The 16,171-nt window shown below is 45.3% G+C and overlaps 1 protein-coding gene across 2 annotated transcripts in view; it reads right to left on the reverse strand.

Moving 5' to 3' along the window:
- LOC140735960 (solute carrier family 12 member 5-like) overlaps positions 1-16,171 on the reverse strand; it is a 1,160,378-nt gene that overhangs the window by 916,099 nt on the left and 228,108 nt on the right. The window lies entirely within an intron of this gene.

Genomic DNA, 16,171 nt, shown 5'->3' on the forward strand with positions numbered 1-16,171 from the left:
TCATCACCAACTCAAGGTAAAATTAGTAACGGGGAATAAACGATGCCTTACTGGTGAATCTCTCATTTTATAAGAAATTAAGTAAAAAGACCGGGGATAATAGATTATGATGCCAATAGTGTTTTTACAATTAATTTACAAGTACATTGTAAATCTTTCTGAATTTATGAATATCCTGCACTTGAATTAATTGTGTATTCATGCATTTGTGCTGAAGAGAATTCTTCTAGGAAGGTAACAGTGACTGAACCCTTGTGACCTAGGTCTTAATTACATCTTTCGGATAATTTATGAGTTCAACAAATCACTGGAAGGTAGGGCTTGTTTGATTAAATCTAGATTTTATGTTGCTTATTATAACAATTGCATACTCTCAGGCAGAGCAGATCATCAGAAACAGGGAGTAAGATCATGTCCACAGAAAAAACTTAAGGGATTTCTCTTTATATATGAAGGTAAGAGAGCTTTCACTTGCATGGGACACTGCAGTAAAAGAGAGGCTTATCACCCACTACTGACATTTGAAGCATTACTTTTTCCAATTTCAGAACCAGGATCCGGTTTATTATCACAAGCATGTATCGTGAAATTTGTTAACTTACTAGAGCAGTTCAATGCAATGCATAATATAGAAGAAAAATAAATAAGTAAATTGATTACAGTATATGTATATTGGAGATTAAAAATCATGCAAAAACAGAAATAATATATATTGAAAAATTCAGGTAGTGTTTACGGTTCAATGTTCATTTAGGAATCAGATGGCAGAGGGGAAGAAACTGTTCCTGAATCGCTGAGTGTGTGCCTTCAGGCTTCTGTACCTCCTACCTGATGGTAACAGTGAGAAAAGGGCGTGCCCTGGGTGCTGGAGGTCCATAATAATGGATGCTGCCTTTCTGAGACATCATTCCTTGAAGATGTCCTGGGTACTTTGTAGGTTAGTACCCAAGATGGAGCCAACTAAATTTACAACCCTCTGCATCTTCTTTTGGTCCTGTGCTGTAGGGCCCCCCCACCCATACCAGACAGTGATGCAGCCTGTCAGAATGCTCTCCACGGTACATCTACAGAAGTTTTTGAGTGTATTTGTTGACATTCCAAATCTCTTCAAACTCCTAATAAAGTATTGCCACTGTCTTGCCTTCTTTATAACTACACCAATATGTTGGGACCAGGTTAGGTGCTCCGAGATCTTGACACCTTCCTGATTCCCCAAAGCATTTCACAGTCCACATTTTAAGTTTAGATTTATTGTCACTAATACGAAGATACAGTGAAAAGCTTGCTGTGGATACTGTTCCTGCAGATCAGATCATTACACAGTGCATTGAGATAGGAAAGTGAAATGTATAACAGAATACAGAATAAAGTGCTGCAGCTACAGACGAACTGCAGAGTAGGTAGACCATAAGGTGCAAAGTCATGACAAGGTAGATTGTAGACTCTTATCATACTCAGGAACCACTCATTAGTCTTATAATAGCAGGGTAGAAGCTGTCATTGAGCTTGATGTTATGTGTTTTCAGGCTTTTGTATCCTCTGCTCAATAGGTGAGGGTAGAAAAGGGAATATCTGGGGTGTATGGGGTCTTTGATTAGGTTGCCTGCTCTACTGAGGCAGCTAGAGGTGTAGTTGGGAATGTTTTGCAATACATTGTGTGTGCCTGGACAAGTGCAGTTCGAACCATTCTCGAGGACCCCAGGACAGGCACCCCACATGACTGACACTCCACCAGCTACCTTAAACGTCCCTTCTCTGCATCAATGCGGCCGCAGGCTGCACCAGCTGTGGAATGCACCACAGTTCCACAGCAAGGCAGCACTAAAATTACTTTCTAAACCCACAAACTCCTCCAGTAGGAAGAACAATGGTGACATGGGACCAGGTTCCTCTTCAAGTTACACACCATCCTGACAGGCAAATGTATCTGCCAAACTTCATTGCTCCATTCCTAATACCATAATTAGCATATCTTTGTGACAAAGACTGTAGTGAATTAGGGCGGTGCTCCTCCACCACGTTCCCAAGGATAGTTATGGAAGGACAATCAACACCGGCCTTGCCAGACCTGCTCAGATACCTCAGGATGGATACATAGGTAGTTTGCCATGAAGGAATTAAAACATAAACACAAGAGATTTAAATATGGAAGACAATTAAGATGTGGAAGAAAACACCTTACAGGAATGAGTCAAGGACAGTGGAAATAGACAACCCGAACGTCTTTATTCTTTCCATGTGATAAAAGGAATGGAAGCTGCTATTTTACAAAACTATTCTGCAACCTCCATTCAGTGAACTGCCTTGTTAACTGGTTTTCCTGAGGAATACTAAGATCAAAGAACTTAAAAGTGGACACAATTAGTCCCCAACTGATAATCTGCTGAGCTAGAGATAATTTCCAAACAAGAAGTAGTCTGTGAGGTGCAGTCTGAATCAGGAGGAACAAAAAAAAGAAGCATTAGTGAATTGCTTGTGAGAAGGACAATGAAATGATACTGCCTTGGACCAGAGCCAATGAAAAACTGAGGCATATTGGCCAGATAGGCCATAGCCAATGTGAGGGAACGTCATCCCAGAACTGTACTCTCTGCCGATCAGAAGAACAACGGACACAGAGACTCAGATCATCACCATTCATAACTCCCTGTCCATTGGACTTTGGACTTTGGAAGCACCTTCATCAAAAGATTAAGAAGTTTAAGGTGGAAACATAGAAACATAGGCCCTTCGAGCCTGCACCGCCATTCAGTATGAACATGAACATGGAGGTGGCTTATGATCACATTCTGAAGTTTAATTCTAGATAGGCAGTGAATTCTGCATTAGCTAATCATGCCCAGATCCATCAGATTAATTAAAATAAAAATCAACATGAAGTGTCAAAGACTTTTCACGTATCTCCTAGAGCTTTGCACATTAAGATTAGAGTTTACGTACAGTAATCATCAGTGGGAGAAGATTGAATTATTGGAATTATGTGGATCATGAAACACTGTCATTATTCTGCAGTCATGCAACTAATCCTTAATTTAAAATTTTCATTATACACTTCTATGTCACCATTTCATTTAGACCTCAAGTTGTGACTGTCAACTTGTCCCACTGTAATTATGCAATTCTAACAATGGTGATTTTGCAGTGCGATGTTTACATGGACAAATTCCACTCTCTGTGTAGAGAAAAATAACTTTACGTTCAAGTGGATGGAAAGTGAAAGATATCCAAGATCTTTCATGTTGAAAAGTGGTTCTATACTTGACAAAAACAAAACCCCTTAAAATTAACTTTCCCTGTATTGTAGTCCCTTGTGGGGTTTATTCTCAGTAGAAAACAGGGCTTGCACAAAGGGAAAACATAGTCTAAATTCATCTATTGTGGCGGCCCGCACACACGGGACTCGAACCGCCATCAGGAGCCGTGGGCAGACACGAGGTAACGCGTTTGGAACTACCCGCTCAGGGTGGACCTTCCGGGGACAGTCTGATATCACGTCCGCCCCATGGGTCGCAGGGGCCCATGGGAGGGGAGATTTAAGCGTGCAATTTTGAATCAGTAAAGGCATTCTGAGTTCAGCTCTCTCTGCCTCTGTGTGTTTCTATAGTAACACGTTGCATGCAACTGCATTGGTGACCCCAACGTTCCAGACGGCATCTGGAGCCGGCGACTCAGCGACCAGCCATGAGTTCGAGCAACTCGCACAGCGTGGTCTCTCTGAAGCTCCCGACTTTCTGGGCCACTCAGCCCCACGTTTGGTTCGAGCAGGCTGAGGTCCAGTTCAATATCAGAGACATTACAGCCGATGCCACGTGGTATTACTACGTGGTCAGCGCGCTCGACCAGGAGATGGCAGGCTGGATCATCGACTTCCTACGTCAGCCACCAATGGACGACAGGTACACTACGCTTAAGGTGCTCCTGATCCGTACCTTTGGACTCTCCTGCCGCGAACGGGCCGCGCGGCTCCTACACATGGACGGCCTGGGTGACCGCACGCCATCCGAGCTCATGAATGATATGCTGGTGCTCATGAACGGCCATAAGCCGTGCCTTTTATTTGAACAGTTGTTCCTCGAGCAAATGCCAGAGGATATTCGCCTCCTCCTCGCGAGTGAGGATTTCAGCGACCCACGCAGGGTCGCGGCTAAAGCAGACGTCCTTTGGCAGAGCAAGCAACGTGGAGCAGCCTCCATTGGCCTAGCCATAATCGCGTGCCCCAAAGCCCAGACCCCACAACCGAAGCCGTCGAGACCCACAGGGGAAAAAGACAAAAGTTTGGAACAATGGTGTTTCTATCACCAAAGATGGGGTTCAGGTGCGCGCCGCTACCGTCCACCATGTGCTTTTCTGGGAAATGCCTGGGCCAGCCGTCGCTAATGGCTACAATGGCTGACCACTGAGACAGCCTCCCGTACCTCTGGGACCGACACTCCGGGCGGTGCTTCCTGGTAAACACCAGGGCCGAAGTCAGCGTACTACCCCCCTCAAACATGGACACTCGTAACGCGGTCCCAGGCCCCGAACTAACCGCTGCAAATGGCACCAGTATTCAGATGTACGGCCCGCGAACTATCTCACTGCATTTCGGATCCAGCCATTTCACTTGGACTTTCACGTTGGCAGCGGTGTCACAGCCACTACTGGGGCACACTTCCTACGAGCCAACAGCCTCCTGGTTGACCTAAAAGGCCGGCATTTGGTCCACGCTAAGATGTTCCAGACTTTTCAGCTCAGAGAAGCCAAGCTACTGGCCCTCCACCTGGATTCTGTGACCCTCTCGGGTAATTTGGCGGAACTTCCCTCCATAGTCACCCTACAATTCTCCATGTCCGACCCCAAGCACGGCGTGTAGCACCACATCCCCACGCAAGGACTGCCGCTGTACGCCCGAGCTCGCAGACTCCCACCCGACAAGCTCCACCTCACCAAGGAGGAGTTCCGTAAGATGGAAGAGATGGGAATCGTACGCTGCTCAGACAGCCCGTGGGCATCCCCGCTGCACCTGGTGCCCAAGTCCGCAGGAGGATGGAGGCCCTGCGGAGACTACAGAAGGCTCAACGACGCCACAACCGCCGACAGATACCTAAGTCCAGGACTTCACAGCGAACCTGCATGGAGCGACCATTTTCTCGAAAATCGACCTGGTCAGGGGATACCATCAGATCCCAGTGCACCCCGACGACGTGCCCAAGACAGCCTTCATCACCCCGTTCGGCTTGTTCGAATTCCTGAGGATGCCTTTCGGTCTCAAGAATGCAGCCCAAACTTTCCAAAGGCTCATGGACTCGGTGGGACGCGGCCTGGATTTCGTTTTCATTTACTTGGACGATATCCTGGTGGCCAGCAGTTCGCACCAAGAGCACGTGGCACATTTGCGCTAGTTCTGTCAACGCCTGAGTGACCACGGGCTGGCAATCAATCTGGCAAAGTGCCAGTTCAGACTGACGGAGATCGACTTCTTGGGCCACAGAGTCAACCGACATGGCACAGTTCCCCTACCGGACAAGGTCCAGGCCATCTGCCAGTTCCCCAAGCCCAGCACGGTCAAGGGCCTGCAGGAGTTCGTAGGGGTGGTCAACTTTTATCATCGGTTCGTGCTGGCAGCACGCATCATGAGACCCTTGTTCAGCCTGATGGCCGGCAAGGCCAAAGAAGTGGCATGGGACGCAGAGTCCACAGAGGCATTCGAGCAGACCAAGGAGGTGCTGGTGAAGGCGGCCCTCCTAGTGCACCCGAGAGTCCATGTACCCACGGCACTCACAGTCGACGCTTCCGACACGGCAGTCGGCGGAGTCCTGGAGCAGCTCGTCCAGGACCAGTGGCGAGCACTCGCTTTCTTCAGCCGGCACCTATGGCCACCAGAGGTGAAATACAGCGCTTTCAACAGAGAGTTGCTAGCGCTCTACCTGGCTGTCCAGCATTTCCGGTACTTCCTCGAGGGAAGGGAGTTCACCGTGTATATGGACCACAAGCCCCTCTCCTTCGCACTGGCCAAGGTATCGGACTCATGGTCGGCTCGGCAGCAGAAGCACCTGTCCTTTATTTCAGCATTCACCACGGACACCCGCCACATCGCAGGGCAGAACAATGTCATCACCGACACACTGTCTTGCCCCTGCCTCCACTCAGTAGGCATATCGTCCTCAGGAATAGACCACGCTGCACTGGCGGAAGTACAATGGTCAGACACCGAGATCCCGGCTTACCGCACCGCCGTTTTGGGGCTCCAGTTGGAGGACGTCTCCATCGGCCCAGCAGTGGATCGACTCCTGTGCGATGTGTCTACCGGCAAACCCCGACCCGTGGTACCAGCGGCATGGAGGTGCCGGGTGTTCGACACGCTGTATGACCTGGCCCACCCGTCCATCCGGGTGTGAATCAAGCTGGTAGTGGACAGATTCATCAGGCACAGTTTGTGCAAACAGGTCAGACACTGGGCCAGGACCTGCGAACACTGCCAGACCGCCAAAGTCCAGCGGCACATGAAGGCTCCCCTCCAGCTGTTCCAGCCAACACACAGGAGGTTCCAACACATCCACGTGGACATTGTCGGCCCCCTGCCAGTCTCCTGGGGTGCCAGGTATATCTTTACCATGGTAGACAGGTTCACCAGATGGCCGGAAGCCGTACTGCTCGCAGACACGTCTACTGAGTCCTGCGCCAGGACGCTCATTGCAAACTGGATCACCAGGTTCGGCCTCCCAACAGACATCACCTCTGACAGAGGGGCACAGTTCACGTCTGGTTTGTGGACAGCACTGGCGCAGCTCCTGGGGACCCAGCTGCATCACATCACAGCGTACCATCCCCATTCCAACAGTTTGGTAGAGTGATTACACCGGCATCTCAAGTCGGCCCTGATGGCGCGTCTCAGGGGTCCCAACTGGACAGATGAGCTTTCCTGGGTCCTACTGGGGATCCGCACAGCCCCCATGGAGGACCTGGACACCTCCTTGGCGGAAATGGTCTACGGCGCCCCCCCCGACGGTCCCGGGCAAGTTCGTACCAGAGGCCCGAGGATCGGAAGAAACTCCAGCAGCGGTGCTAACGAGGCTGCAGGACGAGGTAGGGACCCTGGCACCGGTCCCTACTTCCAGGCATGGTCCCACGCTATCCTTCACCCCTAAAGACCTCCGAGACTGTGAGTATGTTTTTACTCGCAGGGGCAGGCACAGGTCACCTCTACAGCGGCCGAACGAGGGACCCTTCAGGGTGATCCAGCACAACGGAACCACGTGTGTTGTGGAGGTGGGTGGCCGGGAAGAGACTTTTACAGTGGACCGCCTCAAACCGGCGCACTTGGACATTGAGCAACCAGTGAGGGTACCCGCACCGCGCCGGCGAGGCCGGCCACCCAGGCAAGCCACACAGAGTGGGGGCTCCACTCCCCGATGGACGTTTCTGAGGGGGGGGGGGGTGGTATGGCAGCCCGCACACGCGGGATTCGAACCACTATTGGGAGCCACGGGCAGACACGCCGTAGCGCGTTTGGAACTACCTGCTCGGGGCGGACCTTCCGGAGTCAGTCTGACATCACGTCCGCCCCACTGTTCGCAGGGGCCCATGGGAGGGGAGATTTAAGCGCGCGATTTTGAATCAGTAAAGGCATTTTGAATTCAGCTCTCTCTGCCTCCGTGTGTTTCTTTAGAAGCGCGTTGCATGTGACTACACTATATTCAAATCGGTAGGCTTTAAGTAGCAATACAATATCAAGATTTGTTTAGAATCACCATCAGCACCTGCCAATTAAGTATTTGCATTCTTTCGATATTTTTAGAGATTAAAAAAAGATAAAAAGATCCTCGGTAGAAAAAGGGGTCATATTCAGATCCACCATTGAGCACTCATTTACACTATTTTCATTTAACTCTTCACACAATCCCACCATCTCCCCTTGGATTCTACAAATCACCAAACTAATGTAGCCAGTTTACAGAGGCAAATTAACCTACCAACCTATTTAGTTCAACATGTCTAGTTTGGATTGAAAAATGACCAAACAATTGTTATTGTCAGGAAATACAGAGGAAGCTTGAGCCAAATGCAGAGCAGCAGAGATGATTTAGCAGTGAGCAATAACTTTAACAATAAACTGCACAATAACAAGCCACGAGGGGCGACAAAACAAGAGAGAACCGATACCAAACACAACAAGGCAACAATGCAATTGAAGGCTAGGAGTAACTGGTTGAGGTTGGTTAATTCAAACGAGTGAATAAGGGCTGTGGGCGAGAACTGGGTTTAAATAGGCTGCATGTGATGAGTTGGAAACAACTGGCGGGTGACTCTTGTTCACTGGATGGAAACTGGGAGGTGTGTGTCTGCGCAGGGTCACCACTGGTATGTGCCAGGTTTTCAGCCAAGAAGAGAGAACAGACAGTGTACACAACAATGCAGCAAGGGTAACTGAAGGCTAGGAGCTACTGGTTGAGCTAGCTGTTTTGAATGAGTGAGCAAACACGAGAGCTGGGTTTAAATAGGTTGCAGCTGCTGAATTGGAAGCAAGTTGCAAGTAATTCATCTTAGTTGGGTGGAGACTGGGAGGTGCCTGACTGTGCAGGCCTGACAGTTATGAAAATACATTTTAAAGAAAGGGGTAAGTAAATTGATGCTTCAAATTTTCGTCTAATAAAAATGACTGTGCCTCTTGAGCAGGCAGTTGGGAGTCTTTCCAAATTGCAAGTATGAATTTCTTTCTGTTATTTTTAATGTCACTATTATCAACCTCAAACTCAGTATCAATGCAGAATGAATGATTCATTTTAGTTTTTAAACACGTCGAACAGAAAAAGTCTGTCCTACAAAAAACTCATATTGTCTGCATCCTAGCTTAAATCATTATTTCCCAGGAGAACATTTGAAGGTGAAAGGAAGTAGCTCACAAGTGAAAATAAAACTATGATTCTTTGAAGCAATTTCCCATTATGAAGCCATTTAATTTCAGTCTTCATTTCAAATTCATCACCAGTGCCAGAACTAGATTTTTTGTGCTAATTACAAAGAGGAACAGCAGGACTGATTTGAACATCATCCATTTTGCATTGATAACAGCCTCAAGTGTTTTTATGGAAGGTACAGTCAGGAAGTATGAGGGAACCAAAGCTCTGCTCTGCAGTTTACTAAAGCTGAGGCTCAAGTTTTTCTGCCAGCCCTGGGTATATGTGACTCCTAAAGAGCGTTAAAAAAAATTACTAACTTTTTTCTTTTAAAGCAACAAGCTGCAACTTCATGAAATTTCAATTCCACTGAAGTTTTGTAACAGCACTAAGATTAATTTCTGCTGAAGAGCAGTGATGTGGAGAAACCTCAAGGCGCTGCTGTCTTGCCAATGCATCTTTTCCAGATGCCCAGTGAAATCTTGTTTATATGAATAAAAATGCACCATAGCTCTCTGGGAGAGGGCAGGCAGCTGGAAGGAAACATTATCTGATGGTGGACAAAACTGAAAGGAAATCTGAGTTGGTTTTGCCCACTGACATTTAATATTCATTTGTTTTACTTTTAACAGGATTTAACCCTGTCAATCATGTCCACTGCTGAACTAACTCACTCCAGATATCTTGCTATAGAACCAAAATCAGACATACTGTACACTCAGTGATCACTTTAATAAATACACCTGCACACCTGCTCATTAATGCAAACTCTATTTATCTCTGCAGTAGAGAGATTATGGTTCTACTGCACAGTTGTTTAAATATTCTCCTGAACACCGATATCTCTAAACAGGGAAGCACACTAAATACTGGGGGAACTCAGCAGGCCAGGCTGCATCTATGGAAAAGAATTGACATTTCGGACTGAGACCCTTCATTAGGACTGGAAAGGAAGAGTAGAAGTCTCTAACCAAGGATCTATCCTGATAACATATTGGGACACATCATGCTCACGATAACTCATGCTAGTGACTGAAATGACAATGTGGTAGAATTGAGGGTCCTGAATGTCAATCTTATGGACAGCAAATGAACTGAAGAAAGTGCAGAATCTTCAACAGCACTGTGATGTCTTTATCCAGAAGCAGAGGGGTGTGGATAAGGTAGATGAGAGGGATCTGCTTCCTGTGATGGAGCTGCTAAAACTCAAGGGCTTAATTACAAGCTGAGAAGAAGGAGATTTAGAGGGGATTTTTCTCCATAGAGGAATGGTTGAAATCTGGAACGTGCTGCCGTTGGAGATGGTGAAGACAGGTGCTTTCTCAGTATCTAAGGAGCATCAAGACAAGCACTTGCATCACCAAGGCTGTAGACCTAATGCAGATAAATGGAACTAGCACTGATGTGTGTAATGGTCAGCATAACTCTGCTGGGTTGATGGGTAACTTATGTCACTATGGTCTATGAACCATATCCCCCATCCTTTCCTGTTCTTCATCCTGTATTCATCTTGTTGAATATGCTTCATGAAGTGCATCACCTCCTCTGCAATCTGTTTTCCTGTCTTTGTAGCTGGGTATGAAGGCAATTTCCTCCCGCGCCCTTTGTCTGAGTGAAGGGCAGGAATACTGCTCCTCAAAGACCACTTTTTCCTGACCCTCTAAACCCTGACATGACCCAGACCACAACTTTGCAGCCCCCGACTTGTAAGGTTGTCGCTGGGTAACTGCCCTGGTGGAATCCTGAACAGTAGAGGTTCAGTAAATTCCTGCACGCCTTGATAATCACGTCACAGCTCATGTAATCAGAAGGCCTTTTCATCACCTAAAATGTCTCTAGGAAGAGCTAAAATATAATTAAAAGTATGTTTTTAACAGTTAATATAGAAATAATATATGTATTTAAATAGTCTATAGATGTGTGGTGGAGAGTATATTGACATTCTAGTATAGAATGCCAATGCCCTTGTACAGAAAATCCTACAAGGATTACAGCTCAATCAATTATAGGTAAAGCCCTCCCCACCACTGAGCACATCTCACAGAGCAGCTGTAAACTATTCCTCATCTTAAATTAATAAAGAAAAACTATCAAAGGGAAGTTGATGGGAGAGTATGTGAGAGAGAGTAAATTCTAAGGAGGAGGAGACTGGACAGTACTGTACTGGGATCCAGCACTAACCAATGGATTATAACGACACCTGTATTGTAATAAGTAACCTATTGTCAATAATTAAAACTTAAATATATAATGAAATTAAGAAAACTAAATAGAAACCTTAATTTAACCAATAGACTTGAGTAGTGAAATTGGTTACAAAGTGTTTCAACAAAGTCTAATGGGAAATGCATCATTCCATAACCAATAGGAATTGGAATTGGTTAATTATTGCTACATATGCCGAGACACAGTGAAAAGCTTGTCTTGCATATTGTTCATACAAATAAAATCATTACAGAGTGTATTAAGATAAAACAAGGTAACACAATAGCAGAATCCAGAATAAAGTGTAACAGCTAACGAGAAAGTGCAGTGTAGGCAGACAATAAGGTGCAAGATGACAAGGAGGTGCATTGTGAGGACTTCTTCCGCACTCTACCTAGTCCACCTTTCCCCTCCCAGCTTCTTACTTCATCCCCTCTTCCTTAACAACACATGTTCCCCTTGCCTGGACTCACCTGCCACTTGCCAGCCCTTACCCTGTTCCATCCTCCCACCTTTGCATTGTGGCTCATGCCCCCTCGCTTTCCAGTTCTAATGAAGGATTTTGTCGCAAAACATAGACTGTTTATTCCCCTCCATCAACACTGCCTGACTTACTGATTTCCTCCAAGAATTTGTGTGAGTTGCTCAAGATTTTCAGCTTCTGCAGAATTTTTTGCATATGTGAGGACAGCAGTTTAACTCACTGCAGCAGCAAACTATTTAACCATCTGATAACAATTTGGTCTTGTAAAGGATGTTGATACCCAGGATTAAATCTGAGAAATCCTATATGTAAAACTGCTCACAAGGATCAGCCAACATTCTTCATAACTTCCATTTGGATAACATCATCTGATTAGAACTGATGCAAATTTGATTTGACTGCAAAAGAACCTTAGACAAAGGCTTCACTGACTTAAATACTTACAGTGCAGAAGCAGAACATTCAGTCCGATTCCACACAGTAAAGATGCACAGATGTATACTCCCCACCTCCACTACATCACCAACTGACCATATACTCCCCACCTCCACTACATCACCAACTGACCATATACTCCTCACCTCCACTACATCACCAACTGACCATATACTCCCCACCTCCACTACATCACCAACTGACCATATACTCCCCACCTCCACTACATCACCAACTGACCATATACTCCCCACCTCCACTACAACACCAACTGACCATATACTTCCCACCTCCACTACATCACCAACTGACCATATACTCCCCACCTCCACTACATCACCAATTGACCAAATACTCCCATCTCTGGCACAAGCTTCCCACTATATAACCAGTTGACAAGCATGTCAACCCAGTATGTGCACTGGTGTGAAACTCTGCCATCATACTTACCAGTGTGCTTTCTTAAGTGATAGTAGTATGTAAGTTGGTGCTGAAAGTGGGTTTAAATTCGCCAGAGCAGCTTTCAAACTGATATGTATCTCCCTGATCCCCATAATGTGCACTATTTATTTATTCCATCTATTCCATCGATTTATTTATTCAATTTATCTATCTATTGATTTACTTAGAACATAAGGGTGCAGTACAGGCCCTTTGGCCCATAATATTATGCAGCCTTATAACCTACTTTAAGATCATTCTCATCCTTCGCTCCATTGTAGCCCACAATTTTTCTATCATCTGTGAGCCTAAGAGTCTCTTAAATATCCCTAATGTATCTGCCTCTACCACCACTACAGGCAACACATTCCATAACCCATCACTGTCTGTGTAAAAAAACACACAGACCTCTGACACACCCCCACCACATACTTTCCTTTAATCACCTTAAACTTATGCCCCAGGGAAGAACTCCCTGGCTGCCCATTCAATTTATTTGTTTGTTTATTCATGTGTTCTTTCATTTGTTTATTTATCTACCTATTTATTTATTATTTGACTATCTATTTATTATAAATTTATAATGGTTACATAGTGATTTTACTGTATTGCACAGTACTGCTGCCACAAAACATCAAATTTCCCGACATAAATCAGTGATAGTTAACCTGATGTAATGAGCCGGCATTCCAATGCTGCAGGAAAGTAGATTTTTCACAGTCAACACAGCGAGTGGAGCTGCTTCCTTTCAGTTCCGGTGACCTACATACTGTCTGCGTGGGTTTTAAATCTTCTCCCTGTGACTGTGTGGACCTCCTCTGGGTGTTCCAGTTTCTTCAGGCATTCTAAAAATGGATGGGCTGGTAAGATATCTGTCCCACGTTTGTAGGTGAGTGCTGCAATCTGATGGGAACTGATGGAAAACAAGAAAATAGCAACATGCACAAAATGCTGGAGGAGCTCAGCAGGCCAGGCAGCAGCTATACAAAAAAGTACAGTCGACGTTTCAGGTCGAAATCCTTCAGCAGGAACCCATTCCTCCAGCAATTTTTATGTGTTGCTCGGATTTCAGCATCTGCAGGTTTTCTCTTGTTTGTTAACAATAAAATAGCTTTGGGTAGGGTTAATATTAAAATGGGGGCTTGCTGGTCAATGTTGATGCAATGGACCAGTTTCCTTTCCTGATTCAGATTCAGATTTATTTATCACATTGTGTTAACAGCCAACGCACCCAAGGATGTGCTGGGAGCACACGTTTCGCCACACTAACATAGCATGCCCTAAGTATTCAACACAGTACAAGACACAGAACTACTCAAGCAGTAACAACAACAGAACAAAACAAGACAACAGTAAAACAAGCCCCTTTCCCACCCTCCCACATCCTCACACACACAGGCCTCCCTCCAAGTCCAGGATAGATTACCTCTGAGCCTCCACTTCTTCGCCCGAACTCTCAAACTTGCAGACATTCGTCCTCCAACCTCCAGTCTCTAGCCCGGACTCATCCTCTACCTCCAGACTTGTTGACTTTGGTCTTTAACCTTTTGGGCTTTCTACCTGCGGATTTGCTGACATCAGTCTTCAACTTTTTGGGCTTTCGGCCTCCAGACTCACTGAACTCTGGATTTCAAACAGATTCTAAGACAGGTTGGGGGGAGGGTTATTAATATTGTGAAGTGGCTTGAAGAGGTAGTTGTGAGGAAAGTCCTTGTGTATCTGACTGAGTGTGGAACAGCGGCTTAATCATGAGATCCCATGGAGAAGTCAAATGAAAGAGATAGAAAGAATGTGTTCACACTGGGAGAGGAGAGTGTGTAATTCTTTTTTTTGCACAGAGAATTTAAAAGAGATGGTTCACTGGAAGAAAGATGACTCTTGGATGAAGGGGAAGACTGCAGGGAAATAGAGGGCAGTGGAAAAGATAATTAGTGTCAATGTGCACACATCCACACCTGCAGAGAACAATTGGATTGATTGTTCTGCTTCTACACCATAAATATTTTATAAAAATCGATGACGCCTTTGAATAAAATCCTTATGACAGCAGATCAAGTTTGTGTCAATTCTAATCTGGTGAAATTATGGAGGCTCAAAAGATAGTTCGGCTGATGCTTAAGCACAGCATTGCTGAAGTCGTTCCTTAAGACTTGAGCCATCAACACCTTTTACAAGAATTAATTGGTTAGGGGATCATTAACCTTCAAATAATCCTGGATGGTAATATTTCATACTGAGCTAGTATTACTTTAGAAATCCACTTGCTTGCTGTGGCAGGCCAGGCTCATTCCACTGATGGAGACAGACCACACTGGAAGGTCACACATGATTTGTAAAGTTCAAAAAAAAATAGAATTAACCCTTGAGGTCAGGAATTTATTTTTCCCTCTCCACAGATGCTGTCTGCCTTGTTGAGTATTCTTTATACTTTCTGTTTTTAACTCAGATTTCCAGAGTCCACAGTATTTTCCTTTGTGCTATCTTTAGGTAGGTTTCATCCTATTTGTCAAAATATTATGATAATAGTATCAGATCAATTGAGAGAATGTGCTAATTGTGCATGCGGCTGACTGATCATGCGGTGAATCGATGGGGGCTCCTATGCGCAGGCTTTTGAGTGTTCATGCTTTTTCATTTCTGCGAGTCTGGTTCATTGCTCTCGCACTGTAAATTGCCCAGCATGTACCGTGGCTAACAGGACTCAATAAAAATGTTTAATTCCACTACTCTGTTGTCGCATACATAACAAACTCACAATAATCTGTTTTATTATGCAGAATTGTGTAGCCTTGAGATTTACAGTTTGAAAATTAACAATACACAAGCAATATATGCCAAAAGTGAATAGCAAATTAATTAAAGTAGAATTGAACACTGGTTTGGCTGTTTCAGTCATTTCACAAAATGAGTTTGAATGGCATTTCAAAGATTCAGAACAGAAGTCTACAGATATCCGACTAACAGCTGGAGATAAGCGAACTCCTGTGGAACGACATTTGTAACAGTGAAATACAACAACCAACAAGTCACATTGAGCTTGTATGTAGTAAAAACAGAAGGACCAGCATTGTGGGGATGTGAATGGCTGAGACAACTACAGCTTGATTGGAGGTCCTTCCACCAATTGCATGCCACGTCCCCTGCAAAAGAGTCAACTGAAAGTGAATAAAGAAAGGTACTGGATGATGCAACAACTGTCTCCATTCTGTGCGCCATGAAGTGCTCCCCAACAGAGGGCAAACTGAGTTGGTGCCAACCTCTGGGCCTCTGGTTGGAAAGCATATTGGACCAAGGAAGGACTGTGCTGTTCACAGTGCAAATGTGACAAGAGCAGTGGTCTGACTACAACAGTAGGCAATACATCTGAGAAGGCTTCTGATATGTTAATTAGACAGTTACTTGTGAAATGTGGCTTGGCTTTAAGCTAGAAATGAGTTCCAGGAGTTTCAGGAAAGTTGCAAGCATTTGGCTTTTGTGAGTATAAACAACCAGAATCTACTCTGCACGCCTTAAAGTTAATGCATGAACTTCAAGTGGGAGACAAAAAGCTGCTTGTAAAAGTAGATGCAAAGACCAAAGTCCAGCTGGATGAATGGAAGGCAGAAAAGAAAACAGTCGCTGGAAATACAGAAAACAGAGGACTTATCAGATAATGTTGTGGATGAGGAAACCAAGAGGAGAGAGAAGAAATGTGTCCAGAGGTGTCAGAACCACGTCCTACAGTCTCAGG

Source organism: Hemitrygon akajei, chromosome 11, assembly GCF_048418815.1.
Source record: "Hemitrygon akajei chromosome 11, sHemAka1.3, whole genome shotgun sequence".
Taxonomy (NCBI): Eukaryota; Metazoa; Chordata; class Chondrichthyes; order Myliobatiformes; family Dasyatidae; genus Hemitrygon; species Hemitrygon akajei.